The sequence below is a fragment of the Nicotiana sylvestris genome, chromosome 2 (genome assembly GCF_000393655.2).
Source record: "Nicotiana sylvestris chromosome 2, ASM39365v2, whole genome shotgun sequence".
Lineage (NCBI taxonomy): Eukaryota > Viridiplantae > Streptophyta > Magnoliopsida > Solanales > Solanaceae > Nicotiana > Nicotiana sylvestris.
In genome coordinates, this window is record NC_091058.1 from 200207520 (window position 1) to 200213067 (window position 5548).

The 5548-nt window shown below is 36.7% G+C and overlaps 1 long non-coding RNA gene across 1 annotated transcript; it reads right to left on the bottom strand.

Annotated features, from left to right (window-relative positions):
* Nucleotides 1-338: 338 nt before the first annotated feature.
* On the bottom strand, nt 339-1006 carry LOC104243938 (uncharacterized). The gene is made up of 2 exons (XR_715334.2): nt 905-1006; nt 339-701 (listed from the first exon to the last, which is right to left on the bottom strand). It is a non-coding gene; the product is annotated as an uncharacterized lncRNA (long non-coding RNA).
* Between the last annotated feature and the right edge of the window lie 4542 nt (nt 1007-5548).

A 5548-nucleotide genomic window follows, 5' to 3' on the forward strand; every position in this document is an offset into this window, starting at 1 on the left:
TAATATGGGATATTCCTAATTGAACATTCATAGCTAACTTCGTTAGTTGAACTGCCAACAATTCGTTGGTTGTTACACTCACCGATTAGGATCTTTTTGTTCATTTTTGTAAATTTACTACTTATATAAGTCCATTTTGTAAAAAAATTGAACAATTTTTCGACATAAATTGCCAAAAAGTTGGAACCATATTGTGTTAAAGAAAAGTCGATGTAAAGGGAACCATGAAGATAAGAAAAAGGAGTCGAATATAAATTACATATGCGCTAAATTCATAAATAAATCTACTATATGTATGCTGATGATTAAAGTACTAAAATAAATTAGCTCAAATGGTATTCAATTTGAAAATTCATTTATTTATGAATAGAAAGTAATACCTCACTTTCTTCATTATTCGTAAAATTATTAAAGACGACAAATAAAAGAAAAAAAAAACATTGAAATCACACTAAAACATAAATGCATTAAACAGATTTGCTACTGAGTTTATTGTTATATGATTTCAACGTACTACTCTTTTGAAATTTATGCCTGACACATGAATGTAATAGCTCCAAAAAAGTCTTTGCAGGTACAGCAAACCCAACAATCACTGCAACCATCGTTGTTTTCACAAGATCTCAAACAAGTATTAAGTTGTGGAAGTAGTCTTCTCTCCATCTTTGAGACATCGAGATCAACATTTGGTGCAGCTTTGACTGAGATATTTCACCAAAAAAACATAAAATTATGAATTATTATAACATAAAATTCACATTCAAACGATATGCATAGAAGCACATACATAGCCGTGCATATAGATGAATATGTGAGAGTTACACACATGTACCTACATGTACATATTTACCCCAACATAACGATGTAAAAATTAATAGATAGAGATAATAAGGTAGTTACTAACTTGTAGCTGCTGCCATTAGAAGGATAGTTAAAAAGAAACCAAGCTTTAACAATGCCATTCTATGAAGTTACTTCACGCTTTATGAAAGTTTTTGTGTAAGTCTCTCATTGCTTTTCAAGTATCGTATTATATATAGATTTACCATGTATGTGAACCAGATCTCTAGCACGGATTATTATTTACTAATTTTTCAATTAATATTTCATAAATACACAAATCTCGAGGGGGCCACCAATCCCTATTCATTTTATTAAATACTTCATCCGGTCCACAATAAGTGACTAATTTGCTTTTTTATTTTGGTCCAAAATAAGTGTCCATTTATATAATAAAAAAAAATTCAATTTGTTTTTACAAAATTACCCTTATGTACATATCCCTAAAAAAATTTCTTACTCATCACATCAAATATTTAATTAAGGGTAGTTTAGTCATACTAGGTATTTTTGTATAGAATTTAGTATTTTCTTAATGGGCGTGCCAAAAACAAATTGGTCACTTATTATGGACCGGAGAGAATATCTGATTTAGAATAATGTTCTCTTCTCCATCTCCCAAAAAAACTAGGGGCATCTTCATATATACCTACTTTTGTGGCCATCATTGAAGTTATACCCGCATTGGATAAAATTTGGCAAAGTGTATCTGCTCGGATCCAAAGTAGTTCAATCTCTTCAATGCAACTTCAGAAATCAAATCTAAAATTCTTCTATTTTTAAATGTAACTTCAGAAATTCGAATCCGAAGTAGTTGAATCTCTTCAATACAACTTCATAAATCAAACCTGAATTTCTTTTATTGTTCAAATGCAACTTCAGAAATGTGAATCCTAAGTGTTCAATCTATTGAATGCAACTTCAGATTTCAAATTTTAAGTTCTGAAACATAAACTTCTTCTTCGAATTTCAACAAACCAATACATGATTCAATGCCCAACTCTATTCCAAATGAGCTCAAATTTGATATGTAACTTTCAACTCAATCATTAAATTATTAAAATAACAACAAATTTAATAAATTTATTTTGCAACTAAGAAGAAGAAGAAGCACAAAAAAGAATAAAACAAAAGCAAGAGGAAAAAAGTGTATGCATCTAAAGTTATATAAAAAATAGGTATCTGTTAAACTTTTTTTAAAAAGTAATTACAAATTAAATTGGTGGCACAAAGCTGTGTGCCACGTGAAAATTTACCTAAAACTAAAAGAGTCTATTTAGATATTTAGAGTTTTAGCGTGAATGTTAAGATGAAGCATTTTAATGCAATAAATGTGATTCCTAGTTGTTTCTATTAATTAATGAATTGGCCTGATTTAGATCTGTTGGTACGGGAGATGCATGTTAGAATTAAAGTGAGCCCGTCCAAAAAATGTTTATTTTTAATATAGCTACTAAGAGATGCTATTAAACTATACAAAGTGCCTTAGTAGTAATAAAAATATCATGATCTGACACTGCATACGTCAGAAGTAGCATTGGATAGTCTTAATCTAATTTATTTCATAACTAGTACCCCTTTGTTTCAATTTAGATTATACATTTCGCAATAAAATATCATGATCTGACACTGCATACATCAGAAGTAGCATTGGATATTCTTAATCTAATTTATTTCATAACTAGTACTTGTGACGATCCGGCCAGTCGTCTTATGAGTTACCGTTCCGTTTCCCCCATTTCTGCTTCTTATTGCTTTGTCTATCGGTTCTATATGTGATCGGGTTGGTTGACTCGGGTTCGAAAGGATTTGGTAATGTTTGAGACATATAATCTCTTTTGAGGAAGTTTAAGTTGGAAAAGTCAATTGGATGTTGACTTATGCGTTAGAGGGCTCGGATGTGAGTTCCGATGGTTCAGATAGCTTCGGGAGGTGATTTGGGACTTAGGAGCGTGATTGGAATGAGTTTTGGAGGTTCGGAGTAGATTTAGACTTGAATTGGCAAAGTTGAGATTTTGGCGATTTCCGGTTGGTAGGCGAGATTTTGATATAGGGGTCGGAATGGAATTCCGAGAGTTGCAGCAGTTCCGCTGTGTCATTTGGGATGTGTGTGCAAAATTTTAGGTCATTCGGACATGGTTTGGTTTTTGATCAAAAGCGGAATTCAGAAAAGTTTGGAAACTTAGGCTTGAATCTGATGTGTTTTGGTTGATTCGATGTTGTTTGAGGTGTTTTAAAGATTGGTACAAGTTTGAATAAGGTTTTGGGATATGTTGGCATGTTTGGTTGAGGCCCCGGGGGCCTCGGGTGAGTTTCGGGTGGTCAATCGGACCATTTCTTGTTGTTGAGAATTGCAGAAAAACTGCTGAAGTATTGCAGAGAATTTGACCTTCGCGTTCGCGAAGGGTTAGTTGAAGAGGCTGAGATTTTAGCCTTCAGGTTCGCGAGGAAGGCTCCGCATTCGCAAAGGGGTTGGGAAGTGATTCATCGTGTTCGCGAGGTGGAGTCGCATTCGCGTAGAGGAAATTGGTCAGCGGGGTTTGAGGTCAAGTTATTCATCGCGTTCACGAGAGAGAGAGTGCGTTCACGAAGAGTTATTCTGAGGAACCATCGCGTTTGCGATGGGCATGACGCGTTCGCATAAGAGGATTTTGGTCAAAGCTGGTTTGTGCTTCGCGAACGCGAGGCGTTGACCGCATTCGCGAAGAAGGATTTCAGGCATGGGCAGAAGGTTTAAATAGTCGTCTTGTCCGGGATTTTGGGATTTATTTCTTCCATTGTTGAGCATTTTTGGAGCTTTTTAAAGAGGATTGAAGAGGGATTCAAGGGGAATTATTTGGAGGTAAAATTCATGGACCTAAAACTCGATTCTAATGTGAAATCTACCTAATAAATCATGGAATCTAAGCCTAAAATTGAAGAACTAGGGCTTGAAATTGGAGACCAAAAATTTGGGATTTGAGGGGTCATTTGTGGATGGATTTTGATGCTTTTTGTATGTATGAAATCGGGGGGAGATAAGGAACCTATTTATGTGAATTTTATCGGAATCCAAGACGTGGGCCCAGGGTCAGATTTTAGTAATTTCGGGATTTGTGTCGTATATTGATTATTTTCGCTTGGGCTTCGTTCCCTTAGCATATTTTGACGCCGTGATTCTGATTTTGGATAGATTCGACGCGAGTGGAGACCGATTTGAGGGGCAAAGGCATCGCGGGCTAGAGATTAGACCGGATTGAGGTGAGTAATAATTGTAAATGATGTTATGAGGGTATGAAACCCCGGATTGCACATCGTTGTGCTATATTGAGGTGATGCACACACTTGATGACGAGCGTGGGGTCGTGCACTATTGGAGATTATGACTTAGTCCGTCCTGAATGACTATTTTCCCGTGTATTGACTGAAATCTATTTGCTATCATCTTGTTTTGGGCTAAATACCATATTTGGGTCTCGTGCCAACTATTTGAACCCTTCAGGGATTTTTACTGATATTTTCTTATTGTTTTGACTTTATACTTGAACTCAGTCATGTTATATTTCACTGTTTTCATACTTAGCCATATTTACTATGTTTTAACACCTAAATGATCTTTTAAATGATGACTGGGCTGAGAATCATGTTTTACTACTGCCAAGTGGCTTGTGAGAATTTTTTGACTGAGTAAGGCCGAGGGCCTATGTTGTGAGGAAGCACTGATCATGATTTGAGGCCGAGGTCCTGAGATATGTACGCCACGAGGTGGCTTGTTGATATAAGGCTGAGATCCTAGTGATGATGCCACGAGATGACTTGATGTTGCGCTTGGGCCGTAAGGGGCTCCTCCAGGGGTCCGCACACCCTTAGTGAGCGCGGGTACCCATTATGAAGTGAGATATAGCCTGAAGGGCTGGTATTGTTGACATTGTGCCCGAAGGGCAATCCTTTATGTGCTTATCTGTTTTATTTGTCTGTCATTTACCTGTTTAATTGGTGAGTAGGCATTTCTTGAAGTTTAAACTGAACTTATATCATTTTTCATATCTTACCAAATCACTGTTCTTACCTGTTTTACTGCTTCATTATAACCTATAATGTGCCTTACGCGATTTCATGCTTTCAGTCTTTATTTATGATTATTACTCACTGAGCCGGAGTACTCACTTTACTCGCTACACCCCGTGTGCTGATTCAGGCGCATCTGGTCCCGCTCCCGAGTGTTAACCTTTCCAGCTCAGGCGGATCGGAGGATTCTCTAGGTAGCTGCCAGCGTTCGCAGCCTAGAGCTTCTTCCCTATCTTATTACTCCTTGTTTTAGTTTTTCTTGAACTCTATAGACCTTTCTTGATTATTCCGGATATTTGAGATGCTCATGGCTAGTGACACCCCGGTATCGGGCTGTGTTGGGTTGTATTTCGCAAATTATGCTATTATCTGCTACTTTGAGATTTTATTTATTATGCTTAGACTTATTCCTTATGGTTTAACTGTTAAAAATTGAAATGGGAAGTATCTGCTGGCCTTGTTTCACGAGAGGCGCCATCGCAACCGAGTCCGAGTTTATGGTCGTGACAAGTTGGTATTAGAGCCTAGGTTACATAGATTTTACGAGTCATTAGCAGGTTTAGTAAAGTCTCGCAGATCGGTATAGAGACGTCTGTATTTATCCTCGAGAGGCTGCAGAACCTTTAGGAAAACCTTCATATTCTTGAAATTCTTGTCATGC